The 20,164-nt window shown below is 41.5% G+C and overlaps 1 long non-coding RNA gene across 9 annotated transcripts in view; it reads right to left on the bottom strand.

Annotated features, from left to right (window-relative positions):
* The window catches only part of LOC132374953 (uncharacterized), a 93,087-nt gene that overhangs the window by 26,141 nt on the left and 46,782 nt on the right, over positions 1 to 20,164 (bottom strand). For 6 of the 9 annotated variants that reach the window (XR_009505841.1, XR_009505845.1, XR_009505850.1 and 3 more), the window contains one exon: positions 18,539 to 18,865. The exons of 1 other annotated variant lie outside the window; for it this stretch is intronic. This is a non-coding gene — a long non-coding RNA (uncharacterized LOC132374953). Of the gene's footprint in view, positions 1 to 18,538; positions 18,866 to 20,164 lie in introns of those variants that run through there. 2 more of the 9 variants (XR_009505846.1, XR_009505843.1) reach the window with 1 other exon arrangement.

Below are 20,164 nucleotides of genomic sequence, written 5' to 3'. Positions count from 1 at the left end.
ACCTACCTAAGGAGACAAAAGACCTGTATGCAGAAAACTATAAGACACTGATGAAAGAAATTAAAGATGATACAAGCAGATAGAGAGATAGACCATGTTTTTGGATTAGAAGAATCAACATTGTGAAAATGACTATATTAGCCAAAGCAATCTACAGATTCAAAGCAATCCCTATCAAACTACCAATGGCATTTTTCAGAGAACTAGAACAAAAAATTTCACAATTTGTATGGAAACACAAAAGACCCCGAATAGCCAAAGCAATCTTGAGAAAGAAGAACAGAGTTGAAGGAATCAGGCTCCTGGACTTCAGACTATACTACAAAGCTACAGTAATCAAGACAGTATGATACTGGCAGAAAAACAGAAATATAGATCAATGGAACAGGATAGAAAGCCCAGAGATAAACCCATGCACATATGGTCACCTTATTTTTGATAAAGGAGGCAAGAAAATACAATGGAGAAAAGACAGCCTCTTCAATAAGTGGTGCTGGGAAAACTGGACATCTACATGTAAAAGAATGAAATTAGAACACTCCGTAACACCATACACAGAAATAAACTCAGAATGGATTAAAGACCTCAATGCAAGGCCAGACACTATAAAACTCTTAGAGGAAAACATAGGCAGAACACTCTATGACGTAAATCATGACAAGATCCTTTTTGACCCACCTCCTAGAGTAATGGAAATAAAAACAAAAATAAACAAATGAGACATAATGAAACTTAAAAGCTTCTGCATAGCAAAGGAAAACATAAACAAGACGAAAAGACAACCCTCAAAATGGGAGATAATATTTGCAAATGAAGCAACTGCCAAAGGATTAATCTCCAAAATTTACAAGCAGCTCACACAGCTCACTATCAAAAAAACAAACAACCCAATCCAAAAATGGGCAGAAGACCTAAATAGACATTTCTCCAAAGAAGATATACAGATTGCCAACAGACACATGAAAGGATGCTCAACATCACTAATCCTTAGAGAAATGCAAATCTAAACTACAATGAGGTATCACCTCACACGAGTCAGAATGGCCATCATCAAAAAATCTACAAACAATAAATGCTGGAGAGGGTGTGGAGAAAAGGGAACCCTCTTGCACTGTTGGTGGGAATGTAAATTGATACAGCCACTATGGAGAACATTATGGAAGTCCCTTAAAAATCTAAAAATAGAACTACCATATGACCCAGCAATCCCACTCCTGGGCATATACCCTGAGAAAACCATAATTCAAAAAGAATCATGGGGGCTTCCCTGGTGGTGCAGTGGTTGAGAATCTGCCTGCCAATTCAGGGGACATGGGTTCGAGCCCTGGTCTGGGAATATCCCACATGCCGCGGAGCAACTAGGCCCGTGAGCCACAACTACTGAGCCTGCGCGTCTGGAGCCTGTGCTCCGCAACAAGAGAGGCCGCGATAGTGAGAGGCCCGCACACCGCGATGAAGAGTGGCCCCCGCTTGCCGCAACTAGAGAAAGCCCTTGCACAGAAACGAAGACCCAACACAGCCAAAAAAAAAAAAAAAAAAAAGAACTAGTAGCTGTATTTAAAAAAAAAAAAAAAGAATCATGTACCACAATGTTTATTGCAGCTCTATTTACTATAGCCAGGACATGGAAGGAAGCTAAGTGTCCATTGACAGATGAATGGATAAAGAAGATGTGACACATATATACAATGGAATATTACTCAGCCATAAAAGAAACGAAATTGAGTTATTTGTAGTGAGGTGGATGGACCTAGAGACTGTCATACAGTCTGAAGTAAGTCAGAAAGAGAAAACCAAATACCATACGCTAACACACATATATGGAATCTAAAAAATAAAAATAAAAAAATGGTTCCTAAGAACCTAGGGGAAGGACAGGAATAAAGACGCAGACGTAGAGAATGGACTTGAGGACACGGGGAGGGGGAAGGGTAAGCTGGGATGAAGTGAGAGAGTGGCATGGACATATATACACTACCAAATGTAAAATCGATAGCTAGTGGGAAGCAGCCACATAGCATAGGGAGATCAGCTTGGTACTTTGTGACCACCTAGAGGGGTGGGATAGGGAGGGTGGGAGGGAGACACAAGAGGGAGGAGATATGGGGATATATGTATATGTATAGCTGATTCACTTTGTTATAAAGCAGAAACTAACACACCATTGTAAAGCAATTGTACTCCAATAAAGATGTTAATATATATATATATGTATATATATATATATATATATTACCCTGATTGAGGAAGATGGGAGAGGCAGATGGCCTTAATCAGCAAGCCACGGGAGCTATTTTCAGAGTTTCCAGTGAGTTGTTGGCTGTCCTAAGGGGGTTCAGGAGCCAAGGTTGGGGACAGAGGTTGGAGACAGCTGAATTGCTCCATGCAAGAAAATGAGAGGAATTTGGATTTTGCCCCTGAGAAGAAGACAACAGAGAAGAGGGGAAAGAAGATTTGCTGAATAAGGTGGAGAGAGTCTGAATCTGGAGTTGTGAGAATGACCAATAGGTTTTTAAAAATAAGAACAGAAATGTCTATTATTTGAGTTTTTTGCATTGTTATAATGTAAATTTCTTCATTTCTTCAAATCTTCCTAAGTTTGCCACATCATGGAAGCCTTGAGAGTGTTTCTGCCATGTTCTCTGTCTGCATGGAGGTGATGTGGAACAGAGATTGTCGTGAGGAATGGCCAGGGGACCCTAGGCTATATGATTCATCAAAAGCAGGCATGCCCTCTGGAAATATGCAGAAAACTTGAGATGGGCGTTAGGCTTTGCAACATCCAAGGGGTGATGATGGTTCAAGGCACGTTGGTCTTGATCTTTAGGGTCAGTGTACTCCCTCTGGTCTTGATGAACATGGCTGCCTGTGTTTCAGAAGCAGTATGCGTGTAAGTAAGATGTATGAGCTTTCATTGTATGTACAGTTGATGGCTGCGTTTGCAACTATACTTGAAGGTGTATGTGTTTATGTACTTCTTTTGGGTTTATGCATGGATATGGTTGCATGTTTTGTCTTTGTTGGAAATGCTGCTAAATGTTCATGTGCTCATACTTTTCTTCCTCATTGAATCTTCACACAAGGAAACTGAGCCCCCTCCCACTCTGTAAGGTGCAGAGGCCTTCCCAGGATCAAACCAGCTCTCCCTGTCTGAGCCCAGCCAAGTAACGGACACTCCCTGCCCCCATCTTCCCTTTTAGGGCCTCATCCCATTTTCCGGACTTCTTCCTCCAGCCCCAAGCACAGCAAAGGCCCTCAACCAAGAAAGAGTAGGAAAACAAAAAAATCAGGTCACCAGATGTGTTCCATTCCATCCTCTCCCTCCCCACCCGTGCTTACCACAGGCCAATAAATTCTGAGTATATATACAGCAAGCACCTGGCATGCCCCCAAACCCAGCTGTGCCCCTGCCTGGTGACAGACCCAATGGAGGTGGAGACTGAGGGTGTACTCCCAAGCCCACCACACAGCCCACCCATGTCTCTAGCACCAGGGTCCAGTTCATTTGCTCTGTCTAGTCAGCCCAAGCAGACCCTAGAATGAGTTTTCCCATCTGAACAACAGGTGATATATTTGTGCCATCTGTACTGTCAAGTCTTCTCCCTGTGCCTGTCTGGGGACAGGAGGAGACTGAGATCTCCTGGGCAACATCCCTGTCTGGATATGGGAGGGCGAGAGGCCGGAAGCTCTGCCTCGGCTTGTGCACAGGCTCCCTCTAGCTGGCCCCCACCTGGAGCCCAGGATGAGTGTCTGGGTCTCTGCAATGAACCAGGCATCTGAGATTCTCATTGGAGACTGTTTACTTGTCGATTTGAATGGCAGGTTAACAGCCTACAGCAGCTCTCTTTCTGCCAGGGACTTTCAGGAACAATTTCTCCAAAGCCAGCGTGGCCCAGCCTGGGCATGAGCCCTCCCTGTCCCTCCCTCCCTCCCTCCCCACATCAGCCACGTGGACCTGACTCATGCAGGCTCTCTAAACCCCTGCCAAGAGCAGTCAGAGGACTGCCTGGATAAAGTTGGATGGGTTACTTCGGGAGCAGAGAGCAGTCCAGAGTCCCTTTGGAATTCCGTGCATCTCCATATCTTCCTTCCACTATTGTCCCCCAAGTAGCCTACCACCCAACCAGCTGAGGCAGCGTGTCATCTCGCTGTTCCAGAGAGCGTTCACCCCTCGCCACCTGGTTCATTCCTTCCTCCAATACCGTGCAATATGATCAGGGCCCACTGGGGGAGGGCCTCTGGGCTTTTCATGGGAATATTATACTAATAACTCACACCTAAAGCAAGGCACTCATGTATGATATATTACCACGTTTTACCCCCATGATCGCCCAAAGAAGAAGAAATTGAGGATAAAAAGACCAACTGAAGGCAAACACAGAGAGTTTTTTGGGCAGTGAAACTATTTCTGTATGACAGTGAGTGTACTGGTGGATACATGTCGTTACACACTTGTCAAAACCCATAGAATGTACAACACCGACAGTGAACCTGAAAGTAAACTATGGACTTTGGGTGATAATGATGTGTCAGTGTAGGTTCATCAACTCTAACAGATGTCCTGCTCTGGTGTAAGATGTTGATAGTGGGGAAGGCTGTGCCTGGAGGGGGAGGCAGTTGTACATGGGGAACTCTTTGTACTTTCTGCTGAATTTTGCTGTGAACCCAAAATGGCCCTAGAAAAAGAAAATCTGTTATAAATAAATAAAAGATTAAGTGACTTGTTATGATCACAGAAAGTGGTAGACCTGGGATTTGAATGGGGGGCAGCCTGCCCACATAGTCCATGTTCTTTCCCACTGAGATGTCTCTGCCTAGGATAGGATAGGAGAGATTAATGAGCCAGGCGGCATGGATACACACTGGAGCTTCTCTGAGTCTTGTCTCCTTGACCCCAGTTTTCCCTGTTTTAGATGTACTGCCTAAGACTCTGAATGTACTTGGAGACTTAGCAGTTAACTCTCTTTGCCAATTGTCACTCCTCCCCCGAGCCTGTCATCTGGGTGCCCCACCCTCCACAGGCCCTAGACCGTAAAAGCCTTGAGCCTTGACTTTTTGACTCTGTATTTTTAGCTCATAGCACAGTGTTTGACATATAGCAGCTGTTACAGCAATGCCCACTGAGAGAATGCATGAATGAATGAATGCATGAACAAAGAAGGAGAGGGACAGAAGAAAACAGGAAAGAAGAGAGAAAGAGAAGAAGATAAAAAAAGGGAAAAAGATGAAGGAATGGTGGGTGGAGAATGGGGTAGGAGGAGAAAAGGCTTGGCTCCCTGACTTGACCTCATCCCCTCTGTCTTCCTTAGGGGCTGGAGAGCCCTCTCCATTGCTTCCTCTTGCCTTCCCTCCCAACAGGAGAAGGGCTTTGGCTGAGCCCTGCCCATACCCCAGGTATTCCTCATAAAATCTTTAACCCTTAGAAGAACTGCCCCATCCCTTTTCCGCAAAATGAATGTGTTATTTGGGCAAAAGAGAAAAATTGAAGTGGAAAAAATCTGTTATTTAGAAATTCAGCTGACTGCCCTCATTTGGAATGAAAGCTCCTTCAGTCCCTGGCTGTGCTGCAGGCAGGCAGGCAGGCAGAGCCAACACAGTAACACCGGAAGCCGGGATACTGGGAGGAGACCTGGGGACTTTTCAGAGGAGCTGCCAGAGTGGTATGAACTTGGAGTCCAGGAAGACAGTGATGGGGCTCATCTCTGGGGGCTGAATCCCAATGTCCTTCCTCATCTCCATCATGACAGTGGTCAGTCAGATGGATCAGGCAGAGAACCATCCTGGGGGCAGGAAAAGGACCAGAAGAGGGAAGCCAGGGACTTCATCTGCCTTATATCCTCAGCACCTCCCTCAGTGTCTGACACATGGAAGGTGCCCAAAACACACCAGCTAGAAAAAAAGAGTAACCTTTGTTCTGAGGGTTGATGGGAGACCCAGGCTCTACCCTTACCCTCAGGTTGCTCACAGCCTAATGGTGGAGAGAAAACAGCTATAAAGAAAACAGACATGAGATCCAAAATTTGAATACCAAGTCAAATAAAAATCATGTAAACCAGGGGCTTGCTTTCAGAGTAGCACAGTGGACTGGCTGGCTTGGAGGCAGGTGAGCTTAACTGAGAGAGTCTTCTCAGAGTCAGTCTTAAGTGGGCCTTTGAAGGAGTAAATGAAAATTATTGGGCTGAATCCAACAGGATGGGTATGAACGTGGAGAGGGAAAATTTGGACTAAAGCAGAGTGCAAGGAGAGCAGGAGGCTGAGCGGGAAGGCTGCGGCCGGGTCTCCATGGCGGCAGAGAGGGTCTCACTGGCCCTGACAGGTGTCTACAGATGTGGTATATGTAAACAGGACTGGAGTTTACGTGGGTTCACTCATCACCTGGGTAGCTGGGGAAATATAAAAGGATGTGTTACAGGCCCCAATGTAACCTCCCAGATTCTTTGTTTTCAGCCATGGTTGTGCTTATAGGGGTGATGGGTAGAGGCCTAGACTTGTAAAAGCCCAGAGACCAAGTCAATTTCCACAAGAAAGGGCACAGAGACCAGTGAAGAAAAACATGGAAACATAGGACAAGAGGTCAGAGGTGTGAGTGAAGATACACCTGTTTTACTTTGTTTAGCAAGAGAGGGAGGTTGGGGCAGTACTGAGAGGAGGTAGATAATAGCATAAAAAGGCTTGTAAAAAAGGTTGGCTAGGTGTGCCGTGTGATCTGCTGCACATGTGCATGGAGGTTTCAGTGAAGACCCATATAGATGTCAAGGTTTCTGGAGCTGGACTAACAGTTCCTTCAAACGTGACCTGGTGAAGTAGACTTTAGAGATAAAGGGAAACAAAAAGCCTCAATTTTATTCATTATGCCTTCCTGGCAGACAATGTTTCTTACCAATTATCCATTCTTTCCTTACTAATAAATCACAATTTGTTGCCCAGACACAACATATTTCCCAGCCTCCCTTGGACCTAGGAGCTCTGACATAGCTCTGACCAATGAGGCATCTGCAGAAGCTGCTGGAGCTTTTGTGAGAAAGGTTGGATTTCCTGATATAGGCCCACCCCTTCCTTTTTTATCATTGTCTTTTTACTTCTTCCTGCCTGGAACATGTGATCAGGAGGCAATCATCAGGATGAAAGTCATAAGCAAAGGATGATGGAGCAGAGAGGCTGAAGGAGCCTGCCTCAGGCAACCTGATTTCCTGCTACGTAAAATTGAAAAGCAGCCTCACTGACATGGATGTGTTACCAGCCACTAAACGCAGTCCTACCTGACCCAGTGGCCCTCACCAAGGCTTAGGAAATGAGGAATAGCCCCCAAATCACAACAGCAAAAACAAGTCATAGTTTTGGGGCATCTCCCTGTGACTGGTGACTGGGAGGGCAGGACCTCATGCAGCATAGGGGGGCACCCCCAGCAGAGTTGTGAGAGGCGGGACCTGAGAGGCTCAGCAGGTGTTCTGTGGTGGGACTGAAGGCAGAAAGAGGAAGATTTGCAAAGCGCAGCTACTCACCTACTCTTGCCTCACGTGGGGACTCCCTCACCCCTCATCCCCAGGTGGTAACCTACTCCTGTTTTCATTTTTCTCTGGGGTTGGAGGAAAGAGAAAGGAAGGCAGCAGTAGCCAGACTTCCTGGTGGCTCTTGATTGACCTCATTGTGCCCCACTAAAGTGCTAGCTCCCTGCCCATCCCTCCAGGCACTGGACAGATGCCCAGTGATTCCAGCCATTTGTCAAATTCAATTTTTTCTAGGAAACTTCAGAGACACATCATACTTGGTCAAGAGACTTGAGTTCTACTCAAGTTATTCAGTATGTTCAGTAACTGGTCATGGACCTTAGCTGGACAAGTCACGTCTACTCTAGACCAGTTTTTCCTTATCTGGAAGAGGAAAGCGTTGCTCTATCTGCAGTTCCCAGAGGCCAGTTTATGAAGACTTCCTGGTCTGTGGAAACATAATAATAATGACTGTTATTTACCAGATGTTTCCTTTGTGCCAAATCCTTTTCAAATACTAACTCGTTTAATCCTGATAACAAATCTGGAAAAGTGTGTAATCACTGTCTCTTAATAGATGATAAAACCAAGGCTCAGAGAAGTTAGTAACTCATCTGAGGTTCTTCAGACCATGAGTAGTATAGCCTGTGTTTGAACTCAGGTATTCTGGCCCCAGAGTTCATGTACTCAATCAGCACACTACAGCTTCTGTGTGTTAAGGAAAAACTAAGGCGGATGATGATAAGCATGTGTGCATTTGGATGCATGCAAGTCCACACACGTATTCTAATATATTTGTGTAACATTGGTGTAAGCTTGACACTGAACTTCTGGGAAAGAACTGGGATATAACCTTTATGTTAAGAGTAAGAATAAAAGTCTTTCATATTTTTATGTTAAAGTGCCTTTTTTTGAAATGATGACAGAAAATGAATATTTTATTTGTTCAATAGGCAAAATAAAAATTGACAACCTGTTATTGTTTAACCTTATTTCCCCCCCGAAGTCCTAACAGACCATGAAATTAAAAGTCTGGCAGACCCTGGGCTACAGGGACTTCAAAGTCCTTTCTGGCTTGAACAGTTTGAGAACTTCAACCGTCAGATAAGGTGATTTAGGCCACATGTTCCAGGAGACATCGTCCCTGATACTGAGCCACTCCACCCTGATGCCCTGGTGAGCTTAGCAGAAGGAAGCAGTCAACAGAGGGGCCTGTTGGTACCACACCTGCTTGAAACTCTGCAAATATGTTGATCCATAAAGAAATTTCCCTTTCATGTCCTGTCCTCGCCCCAGCTTAACTCCAGCCCTCTCTGCACTTGTCTACTTTTTGGGATAAGCACCATAGAAAAACGCTTAAATTACTCATTAACTGGGTAGAGATATTTCATTTGAGATCAGGTCCCAGACATAACCTCCCCCGACCCAGTCTTGAATTCCAGATGTCAAAGACGACCAACCTCTAATCAGAGTACTAAGAGAGAGGAAGCAAAAGGAAAAATTATGGGTTATCTTGAGGATATCTGTTCAAAGTAATTGTTCTCCACTTAACATGGATTCTGCTGATGCCTGGAGCTGATCAGAAACAGAACAAGCAGTACAGTGGGCAGTCCACTGGTGCTTTCTTTAACACAAAGCTGGCGAACTCTTATTTTGAAGCTAATATAGAACAAGTAATTTGGGAAAAAAGGAATTTGTGTATCCCTATGTTGTTATTATTATTTTTTTTTTCCTTACTAAAAGTCTCAGAGACACTTATGAAGGAGGGACATTGCTAATGTCCCAACAGCAGCCAGGAACATTCTTAGGAAAGGCAGTGGAAGCCACAGTGCTGCTTCTGCTGTGAGGCCCACATGCCTAAAACCCAGCAAAGAATTAGCCTTTGTGGGCTGGGCTAAGACCAGACAGACTTAGGGTTAGGATTTGAGGAAAGGGGGGTGCTTTTTTCTTTCTGTCACACAAGCATAGAAACAAAAGAGTCACGAAGGCTACCAATCTGGCAGAAATCTAAGGAATTAGAGGAAAATGAACAAAAATAAACAAAAAGACATCAGTTTTCCAGTTTTTCAAACCAGATGTGACCCTGGAATAGGGTGTAATGAGGAAGAAAAACAGCTGTTGAATATAACATGTGGTGACTCAAATGATATCAATCTTTCATCATCAAAAGGGGCTTTGACAAATTCACCGTTCACAGTAAGACTTAAAATAGAGAAAGAGGAAGGAGGAGCTGGGTTACAGCACTAATCTGATTTATTTGCTTCAAAAACTCAGGCTTGTGGCCTGAACTGGTAATGGAATCTAGCCATTAAAAATGATTTGCTCTGGTGATGGGATTTTGAGAAATGAAGTTGACAAAGTGGATTCATCTATTTAGAAAAATGTTTGCAGCTATGGTGGTCCATTAAAACACCAAGAAAAAGACAGAACAAAAGAAAAAAATTTTTACCAGAAAGATTCCATATTAAACCCACAATCCTGTAGTTTCAAAGTAGCAGCAAACAACTTGCAAATTAAAATTGGAAATTCGTGTTTCCTGAGCTTTTTGTGAGATGGAGGGCTGGGGAGGGACTGTCTGCTTTTTATGGGTGGGAAGTGATTTCTCACCCTGGCTAGAGGCCCATGGTTTACGTAATCAATTACTCCCTCAACTGTGTCCTTAGCCTTTCCCACTATGGGCTCTTTCCCTTCAGCCTACAAACAGACCACAGGAAGTGTTGTTGTCTGCTCTACATGCTCAGACAATCCCATCTAGACATAACTTTCCGTTGACCTGGGTCTCCTTCCATCTATGGCCCTGGCACGCATCTTTTATTCCCAGCCACGTTGCTTGAGAGAGAAGTCCACATGCCACCCTGTTAGGATTACTACACAAAATACAGAATGCCCAGTTAAATTTGAATTTCAGATAAACCATGAATAATTGGTTTATTCTACTAATACTAAAAATATTATTCATTGTTTATCTTAAATTCAAATTTCAGATAAATTCAAATTTAACTGGGTATCCTTTATTTTTATTTGCTAAATCTGGCACCCCACTGACCTTGTACACCCTTCCTCACTTTCCATTTGCTGCTCAGCCCATTGAAATCTGCTTTCTGCCTCCTCCTCTCCACTGATCCTGCTCTCCCCAATTTCCCCAGAGATCTCCTAATGATCAAATCTAAAGGAGGTATTTCCAGGCCTTACAGCAGGCACCTCTCTGGAGCATTCAGCAGTCACTCTTGGCGTTCCCTCTCTCATGGTGAAACTGTCTTCGCGTTTCTTGTTTTCGCCATCTTTTTCTGAAAGCCCTTCTCTGCTTTCTTCATGCACTCCCCTTGCTAAACTTGGTGCTCCCCAGGGTTCTGCCTTTGAGCCTTCATCATTCTCTACACACAGAGCTGTGTCGCTGCTGTATTTCTCTCCCTGCTCAGCCCCACTGGTCTCAGCTGCCCTGAGCAGCTGTTGCCTCCTCGTCCATCATCCTGGCTGTGGGGGACCAGAGTACATCTCACAGAGAAACCTTCCTGCCCTAGGCCTCTGAGGAGAAGGGTTCAGCTGTCAGAGAAGAGAGTGGTTTCCAAAGGGCTTGGAGCACTGGGCCCTCCAGGATTGATCAGCTATGAATTACGGACATCACATCCCAGTCAGTCCTGGTGCTGCAGAGCCAGCAGGGGTGTCCCTGCCTTTCTTCCACAGTCAACCTCTTCTCTTGGGCATCCCTTTAGCATGCATTCATTTGACTTTAGGTGTCTTCCTGATCTGCTTTTTTACATTTGTTGTTTTTTAATTATTATTATTTCTACATACACACACACACACACCCCATCTGATTGGGAGCTCCCTGGGCCCTCCTCCACCAGACTGTGCCCAGCTGGAGAGCAGGGACTGACAATGCCTCATGGGTAGTGTTTCATACACAGGTATGACCGTGTGACTATTAGGATTGAGAGCTGTGAAGGGCGAGGAAGAGTTTTTTGAGGGAAGAACTAGGAGACTGTGAAGGAAAGGACGTCCTCAACCCACTGCAGTCTGGTGCCTCCAGCCAACAACAACCTGCACAAACTGCTCTCAATGTTGCTAGTCCTTCCAGCTGCCCAGTCCAATAGACGTTTTCCAATACTTACCAGTTTGGACTTCTCTAATGCATTGGATCCTGTTGTTCACTCTCCTCTGTTACTGTTTGTTTTTTAAAATAATTTATTATATAGCCAATGGTAGCAATTCTCAGTCATGCTGTCATGGTACATTCTAGTGGGGGTGGGAGGCGGGGCTGAAACAGATAATTACTTAATCAACAACTTGGCAAGTGGTTATAAATGTTTACAGATGAATAAGGCAGGAAAGATGATACAGTCTCTTTGGTAAGGTGATATGTGAGTAGAGACCCAAATGAAGTGATGGAGTAAGCCATGGGGATAGCTGGGGGAAAAGTGCTCTGGAAAGAGGAAATAGTAGGTGCAGGTGAACAAGGAGGGAATGTGCAAGAGGGTCAGGGTGGTAGAATCAGAGTGAGGGTGGAGGAGTAGGAGATGAAGTCAGAGAATTAGCAAGGATGACTAATCATGAATGGCCTTGTGAGCCATAGCAAAGACTTTGAGCCTACTCTATGTGGAATAAGAAGCTGTTGGAGAATTTGGTGGCAGTTTAGACTACTGTGTACTCGTAGAGGTGGTAATAAATTATTGGACTTGAAGGTGCAGCTGACAGAATTTGCTGATGGATTGCATGTGACTGTGACAGGAGCAAAGACTAGCCCCAATTTTTTTACCTGAATAACTGGTAGGGTGGTGATGCCATTTATGGAGAAGGAGAAGACTACAGGGTACATGGATTTGAGGGGGAAGATCAGTTTAGTTTGGGACTTGTTTAATAATATCTATTGAATATCCAGTGGAGATGTATAATAAGTAGGCAGTTGAAGAGAGGAGTTAAATGCAGGATAAGGGGTGGAAATAGGGATGTAAAGTTGGAAATCATCAATATATAAATGGTATTTAAAGCCATGGACTTGGTGGATCATCTAGGTAGTAAGTATGGGTAAAAAAAGTCAGGAAGATGAGGAGGAGCTAGCAAAAGAGACTGAGAAGGAGCTGCCATTGAGGTAGGAAGAGAGTGATGAGAGTGATTTCCCAAAGACCAAGGGGAAAAAAAGGTTTCAAAAGAGGGCATGATAAGTTATGTCCAAATGAGAGACAACAGAAGATAAGAAATGAGGAACGATCATTGCGTCTGCAGCATGGAGGACACTGGTGACCCTGACAAGAACTGTTTCACTGAAATGGTGAAGCCAAAGCCTGACCAGACAGAATGCAAGAGAGAGGAGATGAGAGAGCAAGTTTAGAGAGCTCTTTCAAGAATTTTAGCTGTAAAAAAGAGAGAAATTGGGCAATAGCTGGAGTAGGAGTGTAGGGAGAGGTTTTTGTTTTATTTTTGAAATGGGAGATATTACTGCATTTTGAGAAATGTTAAGATTTTCTCAATAATAACATCACATTCATTTACTTATAGTCTGATAGGATCTGAGTGGAAAAGGGGCAGAAATTTCTCACTAACCATAGGCTATCTCCCATGCTGCATACCTTACCTGATCCCCCCCCCCCAATAGAAGGAGCCATCCCCCAGAACATTATCTATTGAGGGGGTCACAGTGGTGGTAATGTTGGATTTATGTACTAATGTATTGGAATTTTGTCACATCTATCTCTGCAAATATGTAAATTTTTTTCTAAGTACTTGGGGTTGTAGACAACCAGGCAAGTAAAGATAGTGAAGATTTCCATTTCTGTCTGTAAAGGAGTAACAGGGACTGGACTTGCCATCCCACCTTAAACAACTTTTTAAAAATTGACAAAATATATGAAATAATGATTTTCAGACTTTGGACAACAGGCAGCATTGTATAATGACTTCTGAGAGAAGGGAAACAAATGAAGTGATCTCTGAATTAAGGATCAACGTTCAGTTTTGGAAGTCCAAGTTGGCCAGACTTTGAAGGGCAGAGTTGGAGAGGAGAGAGCTACACACAAAGAGAGCTTCAGAGATCTACAGAGGGTTCCCTCAAGTTTTCACCTGAGTACTGATCAGTGCATGCATATGAGGAAATTACCCAAGGCTGGGGGAAGAACCACTTAAAGGAGGAGGCAGAACAATCCCCATTGCTCACACAGCTCAAGAAAGTAGGTTATTATTCCCACAAGCCAGAGGGGAAGGATCTCCTAAATCATGGGGCATAAAGTAGAATCCTCATACTGGTATTACCTCAGTAGTGAGGCCAAATTAGACTTAGACTAAAGGCTTAACAAAGCCTGAAAGCAGTTTAAGAAAGAATCAATCTATTTCTATATGACTTAACTGTATCCTAGAACAAACTTCAAAATTATTTAAATACATATATAATTTTAAAAATCCAGCAACCAAGAGTGTAAAATTCACAAAGTCTGGCATCCAAGCAAAACTTACCAGGCATGCAAAGAGACAGGAAAATATAACCTTTAATGAAGAGAAAAGTAAATTTATTGAAACAAACTCAGAAATGACACAGATGATAGAATTAAGTGGACAAGAACATTAAAACATAATGATAAATATACTCTGTGTGTTCAAGAATGTAGAGGAATGAGTGTACATGATAAGGAGAGGTATGGAGGACATAACAAAATACCTAATCAAATTCTGTAGGTTGAAAAACATACTAGATGAGATTATAACGTATTATTAGACTCTATACAAGAAAAGACTTTAAAAACCGAAAGACATAGCAATAGAAACAATTAAAAATGTAACACCAAGAAAAAGTCTGATAAAAAATAAACAGAGCATCAGTGAACTGAGGGACAACATCAAACTGAATAATATACATATAATCAGAGACCCAGAAAAGAGGAACAGAAAACATATTTAAAGAAATAATTACTAAAAATTTTCTGAATTTGATCAAAACTGTAAACTTACAGATCCCAATGAACCCTAAGCAGAAGAAACATGAAAAATACATCAAGACATATCATGATCAAATTGCTTAAAACTAGTGATAAAGTCTTAAAGCAAAGAGAGAAGATCACAAGCAGACCAGCAGTATAAGAAATGTTAAAGGAAGTACAAAAGGAAAATGATACTAGGTGAAAATTTGAATATACATAAAAGAATAAAAGAAATTACTGGAAATGGTAAATACGTGCATAAATATAAATTTTAATAATTAAAAAATATACATTTAAAAGATAATTTACTGTTTAGTGTAATAATAATAATAATTTATTATAGGGTTTATGACATATGTTGAAGTAAAATATGACAATAGCACAAAAGTTGGGATGGAAGAAATGCAAATATACTTTGTACAGATGTTATATTTTACATGAAGTGGTAAAGATAGACTGTATAAGTTACAGATGAATACTATAAACCCTAAAGCAACAATCAAAAAGAATAATACAAAGGAGTATAGCTAATAAGCTAATAAAGGAGATAAAATAGAATCATCAAAATTATCAACCAAAAAGATGACAGGAAAAAAAAAGATAAAGGAAATCAAGAAGAGACAAATAGAAAACAAATAGCAAGATGATAGATTTAAACCCAACCATGTCAATAATCACATTAAATGCAGTTAGTCTTAACAGTCTAACCAAAAGGCAAATTGTCAGATTGGATTTTTTAAAAAGACAATTATTTTCTAAGATACCCATGTTAAATATTTAGGAAAAGACAGATTAAAAGTAAAAGGATGAAAATGATGTATCATGTTACTATTTCAAAAGAAAGCTGTAGTGACTATACTAATATCAGACAAAGTAAGTTTCAGAACAAGAAATATCACCAGGAAAAAGAGAGTCATTTCATAGTGATAAAGGGGTCAATTCCTTAAGAGGAAGCAATAGTCCTAAAATATTTATGTACCTAATATTAGAACTTCAAAATACATGAAAGAAAACCTAATAGAATCACAAGGAGAAATGGACAAATCCACAATTACAACAGGAGTTTTCAACATTCCCATGTCAATAATTGATAGAACAAGTAGACAAAAAATAGCAAGGATAAAGTAGAGTTGAACAACCCTACAACAAGTTGGACCTAACTGATATTTTGAGAACACTCTGTGATACAGCAGCAGAATACACATTGCTTTCCAGTGCCCATGGAACATTTACTAAGATAGATAACTTGGTCCATAAAGCAAGTCATGAAAAATTTCAAATGATTCAAATCATACAAAATATGTTATCTGGCCAAAAAGGGAATATATTAGATATTAAGAATAGAAAGATACCTGAAAATTTCCCAAGTATTTGTAAACTAAGCAACACTTCTGAAAACATCTCATGTTTCAAACAAATATTCACAAGGGACATTAGAAAATATTTTGATCTGAATGAAAATGAAAATAAGACATATAAAAATATGTGGGGTGTAGCTAAAGCAAGATTTAGAGGAAAATTTATAGCACTAGACACTAATGTTAGAAAAGTATACAGATTTACAATCAATAACCTCAACTTCTACCTGAAGGAATTAGGAAAAAAAGAAAAATTAGACCCAAAGCAGAAGAAAGGAAATAAAGAGCAGAAAATAAATTGAAAACCAAAATATAACAAAGAACAATCAATGGAACCAAAAGCTGAATCCTGGAGAAGACCAATAAAATGGATAAATCTCTAGCCAGATTGATCAGAAAAATAACAGAGAAGACATATATTACCAATATCGAGAGTGAGGAAGGGGTAAGCACTATAGATCCTACAGACATTAAAGCATTAATAAGGGAATATTATGAATGACTTTATGGCAGTCAATTTGGTGCCATAATGACTTTATAAGACAGCTTGGTCCTAGCCAATGCAATAAGGAAAGAAAAAGAAGAGGCATACATATCGGAAAGAAGGAAGTGAAAATGTCTGTACTTTCAAGTGACATGATATTCTATATAGAAAATCCTAGAGAATCTACCAAAAAAAAAAAAAAAAAAAGCCTACAGAACTTTTTAGTGAGTTCAGCAAGGTTGCATGATACAAGGTTGAAATCAAGTGTATTTCTATATATTAGCAACAAAAAAACAGAAATTGAAATTTTAAAATACCATTTATAATGGCATAAAAATACAATCCAGGGATAAATTTGCCAAAAAATGTACAAGATATTTAAACTCAAAAGTACAAAACATTGCTGAGAGAACTCACAGAGGACCTAAACAAATGGAAAGATACACCAATTCATGAATATTTGGGGTTCTGGGACCCAGTTCCACTGCAGGAGAGGAGGTGCTTTCCATAACAACAACAAACAATTCTCAGACCCCAGTTGTCTACAATTCAACTCAATTCTGACACTATCCACCTGTAGGTATCATCAGACTCCACAGATTAAGGGCTTAGTCCCACAAGACTCCCCACCCCCACCCGCTTCAGATGCAAGTTGCAGGCCGAGGTTATCACCTGTGCTTCTGACCAACCCACTGTAGATTGGAAGTTCCAATGACTCCCTCCAATTCAGTGTGTCAGTCACAAGTCCACATTGTCGTTACTTGTAATCCTGAATGATTGGCTCTACATCAGAGGTTCCCAACACCCCCTCCTTGGGTTCGATTAATTTGCTAGAGCAGCTCACAGAGTCTGTTTGCTAGAGGGATATTAATTTACTGGACTGTGTCAATGACTTTATGGGTATACACCTATGTTGAAACTCAACAAAGTGTACATGTTAAAAATGTGCAGTTTTTGTACATGTAACTTAAAGTTGTAAAAAGCTAAGAAACAAAAGACTTGACAAGCTGATTATAAGATTAATATGGAAAAGCAAAGAGCCAAGTTCAGCCATGACAAAAGGAGGAGAGTCTTGCCCTAATAGATATGAGGACTTGTTTCTAAAAACTACTATAATTAAGACAGTGTAGTATTAATACAGGGAGAGACAAACAGTCCAGTGGAACAGATTAAAGAAACCAGAAACAGACCCACACATGTGGAAACCTGGTAAACAACAGAGATGGCATCCTAAATCAACAGGGAAAAGATAGACTTCTAAATAAATGATGCAGAGACAATTAGGCATCCATAAGGAAAAAAAATAAAATTAGGTATTTACCTCATAATATTCACAAAAATAAATTTCAAATGAGTAGATACTTAGATGTTTCAAGAGCAAAACTTTAGAACTCTAAAAAGAAAATACAGATATATCTTTATGCCTTTTGTGTAGGGAAGACATTTTTTTTAAATTAATTAATTTATTTATTTATTTTTGGCTGTGTTGGGTCTTCGTTTCTGTGCAAGGGCTTTCTCTAGTTGCGGCGAGCGGGGGCCACTCTTCATCGCGGTGCGCGGGCCCCTCACTATCGCGGCCTCTCTTGTTGCAGAGCACAGGCTCCAGACGCGCAGGCTCAGTAGTTGTGGCTCACGGGCCTAGTTGCTCCGCAGCATGTGGGATCTTCCCAGACCACGGCTCGAACCCGTGTCCCCTGCATTGGCAGGCAGATTCTCAACCACTGCGCCACCAGGGAAGCCCATAGGGAAGACATTTTTAAACAACATGCAAAGAATGTAAACCATAAAAAAGTAATCAGTTTGATTGCCTGAAAATTATAATCTTCTGTGCAACAAAAATACCATCTATTAAATGAAGAAAACAAGCCACACAATAGGAGAAATTATAACTGAGCAAAGAATTTGCATCCATTTTATACTTTGAAAAATTCCTCAAACAGTAAGAAAATTATAAACTCAATAGACAGATGATGTGAACAGATAATTCACCAAAGAGAAAAGCCCAAATTCTGTATATTTATGAAAATTGTCTCAACTTCACTAGTAATCAGGGACATGTAAATTAGAAAATTAATAAGAATATTTACACCCATCAGACTAGAAAAATTTTAAAAGTCTGACAATACTAGACACTGGCAAGGAAGTGAAAAAACATGAACTCAGTCACCCCTAGTTGGAATGTAAACTAGTAAAACCATTTTGGAAAAATACTTAGGCATAGTTGAAGATGCACATAGCTTATTCCACTGCTAAGCACATATTCTAAAGAAACTTGCACAATTGCATAAAAAGACAAAAATGTTTATTTCAATAATGCTTTTATTTTTGATAATTTATTTATTTATTTATTTATTTTTGGCTGCGTTGGGTCTTTGTTGCCGTGCGCAGGCTTTCTCTAGTTGCGGCGAGCGGGGGCTACTCCATTGCGGTGTGCAGGCTTGTCATTGCGGTGGCTTCTCTTGTTGGGGAACACGGGCTCTAGGCAAGTGGGCTTCAGTAGTTGCAGCATGTGGGCTCAGTAGTTGTGGCTCACGGGCTCTAGAGAGCAGACTCAGTAGCTGTAGCGCATGGCTTAGTTGCTCCCCGGCATGTGGAATCTTCCCAGACCAGGGCTCGAACCCGTGTCCCCTGCATTGGCAGGTGGATTCTTAACCACTGCGCCACCAGGGAAATTCCAGCAATGCTTTTAATAGTGGAAAATTGTGAACAACCTAAATTGTCCACCCACAGTATTTGGATAAATAAATTGTGGTATATTCATACAACATATTATATAGCAATTTCAAGGAATGAACTAAAGCTATGCATTGCAATAAGGATAACTCTTAAAATCATGAAGTAGATAGGAAAAAAAAGAAATTTGCAAAGTAATGCATTCAGTATAATATTCATAAAATTTAAAAGCATGCAAAGTTATACTATATGTATAATGAAAGTACAAATATATGCATAGGAATAACTTACACCAAATGACTGTAGTGTTTTCTCTGGGAAACACAAGAAAAGGAGTGAAAACAGGGACAGTTCACTGTGGAGCTTAACTGTATCTGAAGAGTTTAGCTTGTGGTGTGTGGTGAACTTATTTGCCTGAGTCCTGGTTCCGCCACTTATGAGATGAGTGACCTTGGACAAGTCACTAAACCTCTCTGTGCCTCAATTTCCTTATTTATGACCTAGAGATTATAATTATACAACCTCCTATAGAGGCTGTGAGAATTACCTGAGTTCAGTATACAGTGTTTAGAACAATGCCCAGCACCCAGTAAGCACCATGAGCATTAGCTATTATTATATCCCAAAAAAAAATCTCAGTAACTATGTAAAGACTTTTAAAAGCAGTCTTACTCCTTCCCCTTCCTGATCAATTCAGTCCTGAAGCTGTTAGGTAAGGCAGAGCAAGGTAGGCATCCATGGAGAGGAGCGATCTGGCATGTGGTGTCAGAGCCAGAGCAGAGTAGCAAGGCATCCACACAAGTAGGGGGAATGCTGATGTGGGGGGTCAGCGCCCAAGCAAAGTGAGAAGGGTATCCATGTGGGGATAGCCCAGAAAAGGTGTTGGAGTCCAAGGGGAGGGGTGTGAGGAAGACATTCATGATGTGAACAGTAAAAAGGTAGCATCCATCCTGGGCTGTCAGCCCAAACAGGTGAGTAGAGGTTCCAAGTAAAAGGGCAGCTTGCCATGGGAGTCAGAGCCTGGGCATGATGACCTGACCTCCACACACAAGTGTGGCCCAGAGAAGGTTATCAGAGCCTGAGCAAGATGAAGAGAGCATCAGTAAGGGACAGGGTTGGGAACGGGAATGGGAAGGTGGTTACTTACTTACAGGGGGCATTGATTAAATGACAAAGTATTTTAATTATAGTAGGAGCCAGGTTTCTCTCTGTCAGAAAAAGAAGTTGCAAGTGTGGAAAGGGAGAAAGAGTAGA

Source organism: Balaenoptera ricei, chromosome 1, assembly GCF_028023285.1.
Source record: "Balaenoptera ricei isolate mBalRic1 chromosome 1, mBalRic1.hap2, whole genome shotgun sequence".
Lineage (NCBI taxonomy): Eukaryota > Metazoa > Chordata > Mammalia > Artiodactyla > Balaenopteridae > Balaenoptera > Balaenoptera ricei.
Note: the sequence above shows the minus strand (reverse complement) of the source record. Positions and strands in the feature narration are given on the sequence as shown.